The sequence below is a fragment of the Xenopus tropicalis genome, chromosome 1 (assembly GCF_000004195.4).
Source record: "Xenopus tropicalis strain Nigerian chromosome 1, UCB_Xtro_10.0, whole genome shotgun sequence".
NCBI classification, from domain to species: Eukaryota; Metazoa; Chordata; class Amphibia; order Anura; family Pipidae; genus Xenopus; species Xenopus tropicalis.
The window spans coordinates 193,115,612-193,131,110 of NC_030677.2; positions in this window are offsets into that span (position 1 = coordinate 193,115,612).

Sequence of the window (15,499 nt, forward strand, 5' to 3'; positions counted from 1 at the left end):
GGTTATAATGGTAAAATCTTGGTATCAGTAAAATCTTGTTTCAGTAAAACACAACATTTTATAATATTTCTCACTACATTAAGGTAATTTAGTCATGTTTCAAGCAACTGAAAGAATGAGATTTTGCTGCCTGATAAAGGTGAAACGCCTTTTTGCAACCCAACCCAAAAAAAGTGGGTTCGGGGCATTCCTAATTCTAAGCAACTTTCCAATATACATTCATTAAAAAAATAAATGGTTTTAAAGTTATTGGTAATTGTAATTGAAAACAGTATTTGCTTATCCCACCCCGTCCCCTCATTATAACTCCAGATTCCAGTTCTCCACTTCTGTTTATCAGAGGGTTTCTTCTATATTGTTGAGAAGTCAGATTCAGAAGTGAAGGGAAAAGATCCAGGGAGATACTCCTTTCAATAGCTAATAACTTTGAAACTTATATTTTGTATATTTATGTAAAAAATGTGTGTTTTTTTCGGGTGGAGATCCCTTTAAAATATGTTAACCAGGGATGTGCAAATGTTTTTGTGCTAGAATTTTGCCATGCCTAATAGGTGTACTAAACCCTGCTGCACTGCTCAACCAAACTTTACTCGGCTGTTGCTGGACTACAAGTTCCACAATAATGTAACATACTGTATAATGAAGATTGTGGCATGCTGGGAGCTGTAGTCCAGCAACATCAGGGTTGTATTCTTAAAGCAATATTGCGCCATGAACAGTACCTTGTACTTGATCCCAACTAAGATATAATTACCCCTTATTGGGGGCAGAACAGCCCTATTGGGTTTATTTCATGGTTAAATGATTCCCTTTTCTCTGTAATAATAAAACAGTACCTGTACTTGATCCCAACTAAGATATAATTACCCCTTATTGGGGGCAGAACAGCCCTATTGGGTTTATTTCATGGTTAAATGATTCCCTTTTCTCTGTAATAATAAAACAGTACCTGTACTTGATCCCAACTAAGATATAATTACCCCTTATTGGGGGCAGAACAGTCCTATTGGGTTTATTTCATGGTTAAATGATTCCCTTTTCTCTGTAATAATAAAACAGTACCTGTACTTGATCCCAACTAAGATATAATTACCCCTTATTGGGGGCAGAACAGTCCTATTGGGTTTATTTCATGGTTAAATGATTCCCTTTTCTCTGTAATAATAAAACAGTACCTGTACTTGATCCCAACTAAGATATAATTACCCCTTATTGGGGGCAGAACAGTCCTATTGGGTTTATTTCATGGTTAAATGATTCCCTTTTCTCTGTAATAATAAAACAGTACCTGTACTTGATCCCAACTAAGATATAATTACCCCTTATTGGGGGCAGAACAGCCCTATTGGGTTTATTTCATGGTTAAATGATTCCCTTTTCTCTGTAATAATAAAACAGTACCTGTACTTGATCCCAACTAAGATATAATTACCCCTTATTGGGGGCAGAACAGTCCTATTGGGTTTATTTCATGGTTAAATGATTCCCTTTTCTCTGTAATAATAAAACAGTACCTGTACTTGATCCCAACTAAGATATAATTACCCCTTATTGGGGGCAGAACAGCCCTATTGGGTTTATTTCATGGTTAAATGATTCCCTTTTCTCTGTAATAATAAAACAGTACCTGTACTTGATCCCAACCAAGATATAATTACCCCTTATTGGAGTCAAAACAATCCTATTGGGTTTATTGTTTAAATGTTTTAATGTTTAAATATTTTTTTGTAGACTTAGGGGCAGATTTATCAAAATGTGAGTTTAGAGCTTAATACATAAAAACTCACCCACGTTCTATTTATTCCTATGGGATTTTTAGAAATGTGTCTATCAAATGGGGAGTTCTAACTTTCAGCCATTGATAAATATGCTTCTAAAAATCCCATAGGAATGAATAGAACGTGGGTGAGTTTTTATGTATTAAGCTCTAAACTCACATTTTGATAAATCTGCCCCTTAAGGTACGAAGATCCAAATTACGAAAAGACCCCTAATTCGGAAAACCCCAGGTCCTGAGCATTCTGGATAACAGAATGCTGTGTAAAGTGGACAGAACTGTAGTACCCGAGTTGGTGTACGAAAATACATAGAGTATAATTTACAACAAGGATATTAAAATACACTATTCTATATTTTAAAGGTATGGCAAATTGAAAAATAAATTATATATTTTTGTAAGTTAATAAATTTCCCCCATTTTATCACTTCTATTTTGGGCTTATTTTGAAAGTTGACTTTTTGTATATGAAATACAACTAGCGGCAGTTAGGTATTGTATCAGGCCTTAGGCATTCAGGCTTAAAACGGCCTGTTTTGTCTCAAATTGTATTTTCTGTCTTTTCAGACAGAAGTCGAGAAGCCCTCCCATCCCTTATCACTATGTCTAAATCTAACAGATTGTGGGCTCAAGTTTCTCCTCCCAGGCAGTGTTAGCTTTGTCTATTGTTTGCCATTACATGATTTTCATGACTTCTGCAGCTCGGATTTATGTCTTGTTTTCCCCCAGAATCACCCTTAAGGCGAGGAACGAACATTTCCAGCTCCCAGAAATTGCCCAAAAGACTGCCCGAAGCAATGCGCTCCTAGATGGCTTCCAAGCAATGGAGTTCTGCATCATGTATAATTTGTAAACATCTCACCAGGGATTTTAAGAATTTAAGGATAAGTTTGCCTTTGGCATGTGTAGAAAAGCAACAAATTGCAATTATATTTTACAGTTACATATATTGTATAGTATAAATGTTAATAATAATCATAATAATAATAATATAGGTGTTTTCAGAGTAAATAGTGACTGCAGCCCCAATATTATTCCTAACTAAGCAATGCAACTACAGGTATGGGACCCATTATCCGGAGACCCATTATCCAGAAAGCTCCAAATCTTTCGTAGACTGCATTATAAGCAAATAATTCTAGTTTTTTTAAAATGATTTCATTTTTTTCTGTACTAATCAAACAAAATTCTTTTTTAGCGGACCAACTATTCTGGATAATGGATCCCATACCTGTATTTAATTATAGTTCAATTTTATTTACTTTCACATAATAGATTTTTAGTAGCATTTATGTTATGCTGCCTCCTATTTTTTTCTACTGAGCAGTACAGGAATACAAATGGGGGGGGGGTGCTAATTTACTTTTCTTTGAGGTGCAAGTGCTAGAGCACTAAGGGGGGCAAAGTTGGCCCCCCCAGTGCTCATCCAGTAAGCACTTGCACCCTGGGGGAATGCTGCACTCTGCTCCTTATGCTGGATTTAAAATCATGATATCGCCCGTTACTGGGTGACATAAAAAATATATATCTAGAAAGTGATAAATAGCTACTAGACAGGAATACATGTTATTCATTAGTAGGGAAGAGCAAATTGAAATTCACAATTTTAGCAACAAAAATGTTTGTGAATCTGCACATTGACTCTGCATTGAGTACAATGTATTTGTACAGAGCTCAGAGAAAAAGTGCTTATTGATTCCAATGCATTTTGGTGTGAGAAAAACCTGTGGAGAGAAGACGCACGTTGCATTGCAATGTTGTCACTAAACCTCCACCACCCAAGTCACCATAATGATTACCCCCCCCATTAAGGTAGCCATACACATGCTAATAAAAGCCGTCCCTATCTCTAACCGCTAGCTAAAAATGCAGAGAAGTGCAGCCGTGTACCTCGCGATATCTCTTTACCAACTGAAGACACCTCGGGTCTCTCTGCCGCAACGAGGTAGGAAGAGGTTGGAGGTAGCAGGAAATCCATTTCAACTGCGCAGCACAAGCAGGTTAGGTGTAGGTGTCGGCAGTGAGACCCGAAGAGTCTTCAGTCAGTAAGAAGATGTCGGCGAGGTACGCTGCTGCGCTACTCTGCTTTTTTAGCTGGCAGTTAGCGATAGGGACAGAGTGTAAACTTAAAAATTATGCGATAAGAGAGAGGTGAGGGGGGCTCTAGGAAATTATAGTTAAGGGGGCTTTTTGCACCTGGGGATATAGTTCTCCTTTTCCTGTATTTTACACCATTTTTGCATGGTCCCCCTGAAAACCATAAAATAGGGGTTCTATGGTATGTACACGTAAGAAGTGCTACTATTTATCAGCTCATTTATGGCCATCTTAAAATCAAAAAACATCAGGCTTACAGTGTTTTCATTTCACTAGTTTGCTGCCTGTGTAAGATATTATATCTGACTCAAACCTTCCAAGTACATTATAAGTAGATTGATAACAATGGACAGAAACCTTCATGTTTTTCACTTTGTAGCCTGTATAGCTTTTGTAAATGAATTCCTGCAGGTAGTGATGAGCAGTGCCAGACTGATGCCAGGGGCCCACCAGAAAACCTTAGGCCATGGCGCCATCCTTCAAACTATTTTCATCAACTTCTCACTCAACCTCTATATTTTCCAAGTTTTTAATCTTTACATACTATAACCTATTATTCTTTATAATTTGTTCCCATAGAGAAAGAGGAAATGACCATGAATTAGGCCAAATGGTTAGAAGCAGGAGGGCCCACTGACACCTGGGCCCCCCCGGGAGTTTTCCTGGTATGTCTGGGGGCCAGTCCAAAACTGGTGATAAGCCAGATTTTTCACCAGGCATTTCTGCATTTCACCATTGGAGAATGTTATTGTGAAATTGGCTCAAAAATTTGCCTAGTGAGGAAAACGGCAAAAAAGTCAAAGGTGCATTAAACTAATTGCATAAAAAAAGCCACACTCATCAAAAAAGTCACATGTGGCCTTACACAGCTGCATTTCGCAATTTTTCCGGCATTTGTAAATTTTTCGGCGTTTTGCAAATTTTTGTGCAAAGTTGCAGGCAAAGACCTGTGTCTGGCCCAATGAATACAGCTCTGCCTACATTCAACAGTACTACTCTATACTTATGAGGGTGGGTGAGGGAAGACACATAGGGTCAACCCCTTCCCCCCTCTACATGTCCCTTAACTTGAGCCTGTTCATTGTATCTTCATATGTTTGTTTGTTAAACGCATAGTAAAAAAAGCACAGTGACAACTACATTTTGTAACAACTATAATAAATTGAATGTTAGCTTATTTATTGAAAAAAACTGATTAAAATTAAGCGATCAAATAAAACTGTGAAAAATAATTAGAATACCTTAAATTTGCAATGTATTAATCATTTTTAATGGGTCAACAAGCTAAAAAAATTAGAAAAACTTCAATTACAGTAAATAAATAGTTCACATTTTGCCTTGGACAGTCCCATTGACTTCTACATGACTACACAATCTTTTGAATAGTGAGTTTTTCCCATAATAAACGTTGAAAATTCATGTTTTTTTAAACCATAATTGAAATTGATGATTATTAGCTAAAAAATGGCTGAAAAAAATAAAATACAAACATTGATAAACAACCCTCTTAGTGTTATGAATATAGTCAATAACTCATTTAGGTACTTACCCCAACTCTGTAAGAAAATGTTCCAATTAAAAGTGCAGTGCGGGTCACATTTTCTTGCTATCTGTATTTCTGCTCTTTTATGGCTGCTTTTGATCTACACGGTAAGCCTCGGCGAATAGTCGCTCTTTCGACATCTTTTCTGCATGTGTTTTCAATCCTATTCAAGCAACGTGGGCTAATGGCTGCTGATACCTGGCCTATTTATACATCGATGACAGCTTTAAAGTTCCAAAATGTTTAAATTACTGAATAATGTAAAATGTCTCACACCCCAAAATTCGGAATCTGAATACACATTTATTTGGGTAAATTAAGGCTCTAGTAAAAGAAAGTGAGAACTGATAAAATGTACGCCGTATGCCAAATAAAACAGGGCCGATACGCAAATAAGAGTTGTGATGTGAACTGCAGACATAATAATGAACTATTTGTAGGGGGGTTTATCAGTCAGGAATTCACTCGTTTCTCTCCATAAACCCGTAATGAGATAATTAATGTTTTTCCCCCAATCTGTAAAAGTTATACTTTATCCACAAACCCTATGGCATATTCTCTTTGTTTGTACAAAAAACATTTTGTAATATAACTATACAAATCTACCATTGCCTAATTTGCCACATCTTTGCTTAAAAAGAATAACTGCTATCTAAACAATATTTTACACATTTCTATCTTTATCTCTCATAGTATGAATTTATTGATTTACACATGTTTCATTTTTATTATTCTGAAAATCTCACTGAAGTAGAGGCAGTCTGAAGTCAATAGTTATATGGATGTGTCCTGCTATTGACCTCGGCTTTGACCTACCTGGACCACCCTCACCACCAGTGTGAGAGGTAATAAAGTCTCCCTGCAAGCTGAAGCAAGAGTTTAAGCTCAGTAAGACTATTAATCATGGGAAATTAAGTGAAGTTGTTTTATGATGTAGACATTTACTAGCAACTCTGCTCAGACCACATTTTTCAAAGCTTAAGGATGAACTTAAACTGTGTCTGCAATCATTTAATATATTTCTTTAGACTTCCATTGGATCCGTTCTGTGTGAGTTCTGCTGACATGGCAAACAAGTAATGACCACGTTATACAAAACAAACTGTTAGTATAAAAAGCATATATACAGCAAATATACAAATACCGACTGACGTCATTGTTTTGGATCCAAATAATAATTAGCTAGCTTGTTTGTTGTTAACATTTTGGAGACAAACAATTATAAAATATCCAAAATTGCCCAATCTGGTATCTCCAGTGAGAAATACACACCATTATTCACCCTAACTACAAGTGAGTGCTGCCTTTATATTATATTAGCATAGGGTCTTTTAGCTTCTGAAGTATCTATTATACATACCAAGGATCAAGCACTTACTTGGTTGCAGTGTGCAAAGTGCAATTTCAAGCATAATTTCCATTTTTCTTTCCCACAATGCATGGATATACAGTGTTAGTATGAATTTCTCTCTCATTGCACTAATTATGTTTAATACCATCTTACTGTTTAATTAAATTATATATATATATATAATTACACTTTATGTATTTACACTTTTTTAACTTTGGGGTGAAAACTATTAATATCAATAGCATTATGTAATGTAATATAACTGAAGTCTATAGGGGTTATTTACAACCTGCAAAGTGCAAAAAATAGGCACAATGCGCCTGTAAACCAGAGCCAGGGGGAATTCAGCTTATTGCTGTATAAGCACTAAGGGGCTCACAGTTTAACTCCTACCCTGGTCATAGTCAATGATCTCTTACGAGACCAGTTAAAGCAGTGATCCCCAACCAGTGGTTCGTAAGCAACATGTTGCTCCCCAACCCCTTGGATGTTGCTCCCAGTGGCCTCAAAGTAGGTGCTCATTTTTTAATTTTTGGCTTGGAGGCAAGTGTTGATTGCATACAACCCAGTGTAAAGCCAAACAGAGCCTTCTGTATGCTGCCAGTAAGTGCTCTTATTTGCACCCCAGGAACTTTTTTCATTCTTGTGTTGCTCCCCAACACTTGTATTTGAATATGGTTCGAGGGTATAAGAGGGGATCCCTGAGTTAAAGCATCCTCACAGGGTCCTATAGTTTTATGCCTTTGAAGCTTTGGCACAGTGCAGGTTTGTTGTGATGGGAGGTAGAATAGGGCTAAAGTGTGTGCTTATACTTGGGTTAGTGTGGATAAGTAGGCTCAGTTTCATCAAGGATTGCCAGAACAATTTATTTTAACTGAATCAAATGTTTAATGATCCCCTAAAAAGGTGAATTTATTTTTCTAGGAAGTGGATTTAATCAAATTCACAAGTAAAATAATCTTAAATAAAAAAAACAAAATTTGCCCATCCTATAGGCTGTAATGGAAATTGTCATCCCTGTCTAGTTGCTGTTTTTATTTTTTTTTTTTTTTGGGGGGGGTGAAATACCAAGATCCAGAAGCCTTGGATCTCACAAGTGGGTCAGTACATGCTGTCTTATTAATAATAAATGTGCTAGCCTGTATGAGTATTCTTTAAGAAGGAAACAGAAGCTTTTTTTATTGGTAGAATAAACTGCAAGAAATATTGACTTTGGCCTGTGTATCTTTTTTTTTTTTTTAACCATCATATATTACTCCACCTAAAAAAGTTAATATTGTATCTGCTACAAATAACATCTTCACATTCATCAAATAAACCAGAACTAACTAGCAAACCATTTCAATTATTTGGCACCAAAAACATAAAAGCAGCTCTTTAACAGCTGTTCCTGCCTCTCTATTATCAAGAAGCCATGTGAGAAAAACAGAGGCAGAGCTGTTGACAAAATAAGTATTTTCAAAACATTGGCTTCATTATATGATCACTGAAATTGCCTGTCATGATCATTACATGGCTGTGAAATGCACTGATAGGTTCATGGTCATTTCCAAGAATCCAAGGATGTCCGGAGCTGTGCCGGGTAAAACAGAATCCCCAAACTAGCAGCTGCTCTTCTAACTAAGGGATTTTTTTTTAATCTATTTTTATCTTGTGAAAATCAAACATGTCAGTGTAATAACAAAAAAACAAAAATGGGCAAATTCTAATTTAGTAGTGAGATACGGACATTTTGAATACATTTTTAATACACTTCGCTATCCCTTTTCTCTTGTGTGATAAAAAAAATATAGGGAGAATTTATTACAATAGTGATGAGCGAAGAATTTGTGAAACGGCGAAAATCTCGCATGTCAAAAAAAATTAGCTCTGCAATTTTTTGCCGTGTACGAAAATTGAGCAACTTTTTTTTGATGCGCGTCAATTTTTACCGCATGTGAGAATTTTGTTTTCACTTGGATAACAATTTTTTTTGACGTGCGCAACATTTTTTTGAAGCAGCCGGCAATTTTCCCCCGTCGAATTTTGTCTCCCATTTCACAAAATAATCCACCAATGGCGAAATGCGGAAATTTGCCACAAATCCATTCCTGCTGAATTACTGTATTTCGCCCATCATTAATTACAGTGTAAGGAGGGCAATTACTAATTCTTGATTCTTCTTGGTTCAAGTATTTTGATGCCAAAAACAATTTTGTAGCAGAAATATGTGATTTATTATAAGACAAAATCATGACAAATCAGAATGCAAAAATACGCCACCTAAAAACCTGTCAAGCTCATGTAGAAGTCAATGGCAGATGTTCTTTTTACAATTGGAAAATCTTTCTTTTCCTCCTAGTTTTTGAGGTTTTCAGGTTTTTTGACACTGGCTATTGTACGACAAAGCAAAAAAGTAAGGGTTTTTGAACAACAATTTTAAAAAGGTGCAGTTTTCAATTTTTTTTCACAACTTTTTAATTCTGATCTTTTGAAAAATGACTGGCATTCATGAAAATAAGTTTGGTGATGTTTTAAACAAACACGTAAATTCAAATTTTAACAAACCTCCCCCTAGGATTAGGAGATGAAAATGCGAAAAACTGGATTAGCAATTAAAAAAATATCTAAACAATTTTAATGATAAAATCTGAAAAAGGTGGGGCAGGTGTATTTTTAACTCTTAATTATTTTTTTTTAGTTTTTTTAAACTGAATGGACCCATGCAATTTTGATTGTGATCAAGTGTCATCCAATATTTTTAACACAATAGAATTATTCTGACAAGTTTTTTATGGATACACTAGCGATTGGAAAAAAAAAAAATATTTATATATATATATCCTTAATTGGGGTCAATCACAATTTTTTTTCCTCATTTCCTCAAATTGTTGTACTACAACTCTTGCCATCCACCAGCAATTGAAAACTGTTAGGAAATTTAGGGAGATGGAGCTCACCAACAGAAAAATCATTTGGGAAATGTAAACGTTCTTCAGGTTTCACCACCAGAGAAACAATTCAGTGTAACATGGTTGAAAGGGTAACTGTGTCTGCTGTTCCTCATTTCCCCTACAGGAATAGAGATTGGTAGGTGGTTTATATATAGGGATAGGACCAACAGTGTACTAAGGGGATACTGCCTGCTGTGCTTTCATTTTTCTTTCAAAAAAGGTAATTAGCTGCACTAGACAGGTACCTGATATATAGATTCAATAGGGAAATGGTTTCCACATTGTCTGCTTCACCTACAGAAATGCAGAGAAACCACTAAGTTAGGATGGAAAGGTCTACAAAGAGCCACTGAGCCCTTCACAATGCAAGACATGCAGTGTAAAACCGTCTAAAAATTACAGAAATGGATAATGATAAATTAGATACTAAGGACTAAGATAAGGGAAAAGAGTTTACAGCCATAACTGCTTTCATTTCCCCTACTAAATAGGTATTTTTAATACTACGTAGTTGATCAATACAAATGATCAAAGGGACAGGATGCTGAGGGTCATTTATCGACACTGGGCAAATTTGCCTATGGGCAGTATCCCATGGAAACCAATCAAATTGTTGCATACATTGTTTTACCTGGAGCTAGCTGAAAAAAAGGCAATCACTGATTGGTTGTTATGAGTTACTGCCCACGTGCAAATTTGCCCAATGTTGATAAATGACTCCCGCTGTTTCTTCCTTGCTTCCAGCACCCCTAATATATAAGATTAGATTTAAGTAGAAGATGTTAGAAGGTTTACTTTAACTTTGCCTCCATGAGATGGGTAGCACTAGATGGGGACATAGTAGAGGCCTTCATTTTGGTCTTCACTGAACAGTCTATTTCTGTTTTCTACTGAGTCTTGCAGAATTGACAAGTCTGTCCTGCCAAGTATGGCTAAAGTGAATGATTAGTGATCAATCCTTGCCGCATCTATTAATTGTCCCAATCATGCACCAATGTCAATGTTTTGTTAACGGCAAGCAACTGATATATGAAGGGCTAAACAATCAAGTCCTGAAACCATCAAATTACTCTTCATTAACCCTTATTGATTATTTGCCTCCAGTACAATGGACACACAAATCAATTTTCAGTCAGTATGAGGAAAACCACTTTTTAGAAATGTAATTTTATAGCTAGTTTTATACTTAATACTTCGTAAAATAATAGTTTCTATAACAAACTGAACAGTTGGGCATTGCTCTCTGCACACACAATAATGCTGGGCCTTGCAGAATCCAGAAAATATTATCTTACTTCTAATTTACTGAAATGCTCTCTGAAGGAAAGGGTCAGTAACGTAATATTTTTATAGAGTTCATTTTTTTGTTTCATTCAACCTGGCTTTATAGATATGTCATCTATAGTTGGAAAGCATATTTATAATAAAATATGTATTATTGACATCAGTTAATAAGGGGCCTCTCCTGTAACAGGGCCCTTATGTACTTCATTAGGACAATGCATATCAATAGCCCTATTCTAGAGAATTATTTAAAAGGGGTGTTAACCTTATGTTTGTTATTGCATTGCTACTGTATCTAAACTAGAATCTAGCCCTGCACTTTCTCTTTCTCGATACAGGGTCCTCAGCCAGTGTTGGACTGGACCTCCTAATGCCCAGGAGAAAACCTGCCACCCAGTGCTCACATCCATGTACACAATAATAAACATTATTAGAGTTATACAGGCCCAGGTTGGAAATAAGTTGGTCTTATTGGAATTGCCAGTCTGATCCTGCTCTTAACCTCAAACTCGGGGCTTATTCTACACCCCTAAGAGAAATCCAGGTAGAGAGAATAAACCCATTGCCTATACAGATATACTCTATATTTTTAGGACTGCCATCAGAAATCATGGGGTTCATAGTACTTAGTAGTTATCAAGAGCTCCTCACTAGCGAGTTATTAGCCTACTGCCCAATGGCTGTCACAGTATTCTTCCTCTGTCTTTTAAAGGAACAGTAACACCAAAAAATGAAAGTGTTTTAAAGTAATTAAAATATAATGTACAGTTGCCCTGCGCTGGTAAAACTGGTAAGTTTGCAACAGAAACGCTACTATAGTTTATATAAATGAGCTGCTATGTCAACACGGGGGCAGCCATTGAAGCTGGGAAAAAGGAGAAAAGGCACAGTTTACATAGCAGATAACAGATAAGCTTTGTAGAATATATGAGTGATGAGCGAATTTGTCTTGTTTCGCTGAAAAATTTAAGAAACATTGAAAAGATTTGCGAAATGGCAGAAAATTCGAGAAACGCAAAAATGACACACTTTTTTTTTGTTGTTGTTGTTGAGTGATGGTTTCTTCCACAGCCAAATTTTGCACCTGTTTCGCGAAACAATCTGCCAATGCCGAAACGTGGCAATGCCTGGCGAAAACTTTAGCTCATCATTATTAACTTATTCTGTTGCATTTCTGGGAGAAAACAAACAAACAAACAAAAAAAAAAATATGTATATACTGTATGTAGTAATTAATGTACCTCCTTTAAGTTACCATACTTAGTCAAAGGCTGAGTGCTTTTATACAGGTCATGGAACTCCGAGGTGACTTCTAATATCCTCATGTTTTATAACTGGTGGGAGATTATTTATTATAATCCACAAGTTTCAGTGAGTCATGTGACGGAAATGATATCACTGGGAACCAATTATAACTGATGACGTTCCAAAACACCATTTAAATGGATATAAGTTACAGGATATTTTTGGCCCTTGTTTGTGCCTCTTGCTTCTATCCTTACTCTGTCCCCTTGTCTCTTTGTATGTATGTATATCTTTATTTATAAAGCGCTACTTTCAATCCCTATAAACTCTACTAGCCCAGTGGTTGGCTGGCACATAATGGCAAATGAAAAAGACGAGAAGACGGTCCATAGAAACACCATGCAATGAAACCCTTATCTCCAACACATTTTCCCCAACTTTTAGTAATGCCCCAGTGAAACCTTTTTTGATCATTTAAAGCCATTATTTGATTGTGCCATGAGGGTTCTTCAAGGAGTCTCTATAGAGAACATCAAAATTCAAAATCTCTCTGTTGTTTGCTTAAACCAATGTGTCATACAACATTTCAAATATCTCCTAAGAATTTCATCTGCAATAAGAATTACCCTATCTACAATCTGCCTAATCTATTTGTAAGTACAAGTACCATCAATGTAACCAGGGTTATACACAATTTTCTCTGAAACGCACATTGCTTATCCATTCACATATGTAATGATTTGCCCAAGGTCAAGATGAAATGACCTTCCCTGGGTCTTGAACTTTGTTCTCCACTTCATAAATATTCTCACTATGCCAGTAATAATCTCTTCTAACCAAATACTTCTCTGTATGATAGTTCTAGACATGGCCAATTATTTTGTTTTATGACATTGGGAAGTAAATCAGTTTTCCCAGACTGGCTCTTTCCTACAATGTTTGGGCAATCAAGGCAAATCCCTGCTCTATAGACTTTGGGAGAATTGTGACAGCCACTTGAAAGGGATTTCGCTATAATATTGTTGACAATGTTTGTATTTATATTGTGTGCCGTAGAGTTCTGAAGCGAAAATTTATTTGAGAACGAACCATCATGTTAACTAAACAAGAGACGTAATAAAAATCAAGAAAATGAAAATGTTTAAAAGAGAGAAGAATGCTATACATCTGGGTGGCAACAACGTTATCTGCTAAAATAAACAAATGTGGTAAATGACACATACCTATTTAATGACACTTAGAGTTCACGTTAAGTTTGGAAGTCTCATAAAAGTCTTATCTTTGCCTTTCACTGTTGTTGCACAGACATAAACTCCTGTCTCAAAGGCAGTTTTACTATCTTTGTTCAATCTCCCCTATAAAAAAAGGCTTGATTTGCTCAGCATGAGAACAGATCAATAAAAGTGCAGTTGTGTGGTAGATCTGACCGCTAACCTTAAGATCAAAGATGTCAAAAAGAAGTTGTACTTAGATTACATCAAAAGTTCCAATAAAAGGTACATTTCACATGACTGAATGCAGAGATGCCTCTAGAGCAGCAATTATCAAACTATGTTGGCCTTTTCTTCAGTTTGCATTTAGAATTTATTTTGTCAAGTCATTTTAGGATGAAGGGAATTTGCAGAAGAGAGTTGCAGTACCTGGAGCCGCCACTATGAGATGTCCATATTGGCCCAATTGTTTACAATTTAGGGACATCTTTACTAAAGGGCTGAAGCTGAAATGTGTAGCGAAGAGCGAATCTGTCCTATTTGACTTCTCTGAAAAATTCACAAAACTTTAAAAAGATTTGCAAAACCGCGAAAATGGCGAAAATATTGCACATAAAAAAAAAATGTTTTTGACCTGTGCAACAATTTTTTTTTTGACACAGACAACAATTATTTTCTGAGCCAAATTTTGTCACCCATTTCACGGAAAAATCCGCCAGTGACGAACCAATGAAATTCACCGTGAATCCATGCCTGAGAAATAATTTCGCCCATCACTATAAATGTCGCTTATGTGTATTATCACCAAAACAAAAAATTGCCATGACATCTGCAATTCACTTTAAGACAAGTAAAGGTATGGGACCTGTTAATCAGAATGCACAGGACCTGGGGTTTTCCGGATAAGGGATCATTCTGTAACTTGGATCTCCATAACTCAACGTATATTTAAATATTGAATAAACCCAATAGGATTGTTTTGCCTCCAATAAGGATTAATTATATCTTAGTTGGGATCAAGTACAGGTACTGTTTTATTATTACAGAGAAAAGGGAATCATTTAACCATGAAATAAACCCAATAGGGCTGTTCTGCCCCCAATAAGGGGTAATTATATCTTAGTTGGGATCAAGTACAGGTACTGTTTTATTATTACAGAGAAAAGGGAATCATTTAACCATTAAATAAACCCAATAGGGCTGTTCTGCCCCCAATAAGGGGTAATTATATCTTAGTTGGGATCAAGTACAGGTACTGTTTTATTATTACAGAGAAAAGGGAATCATTTAACCATGAAATAAACCCAATAGGGCTGTTCTGCCCCCAATAAGGGGTAATTATATCTTAGTTGGAATCAAGTACAGGTACTGTTTTATTATTACAGAGAAAAGGGAATCATTTAACCATTAAATAAACCCAATAGGGCTGTTCTGCCCCCAATAAGGGGTAATTATATCTTAGTTGGGATCAAGTACAGGTACTGTTTTATTATTACAGAGAAAAGGGAATCATTTAACCATGAAATAAACCCAATAGGGCTGTTCTGCCCCCAATAAGGGGTAATTATATCTTAGTTGGAATCAAGTACAGGTACTGTTTTATTATTACAGAGAAAAGGGAATCATTTAACCATTAAATAAACCCAATAGGGCTGTTCTGCCCCCAATAAGGGGTAATTATATCTTAGTTGGGATCAAGTACAGGTACTGTTTTATTATTACAGAGAAAAAGGAAATCATTTTTAAAAATTAGAATTATTTACTTATAATGGAGTCTATGGGAGATGGCCTTTCCGTAATTTGGAACATTCTGGACAATGGGTTTCCTGATAAGGGATCCCGTACCTTTGCTGAATTTTTGCTACAAGTTGAAATTGGGAAAATACACTGACACGTTTTCACAAAGAATTTCATGCCAGGAGAAAAGGCCCAACACTCTCACAAAATCCTACTTTCAATTAAGATGTATTGTGAAAACATGATGCCTGAGTTGAACTTGGATGGAGTTAGATGAGGAGAAGACTCACACTTTAGTTAATATGCCCCTATGTCTTTGTT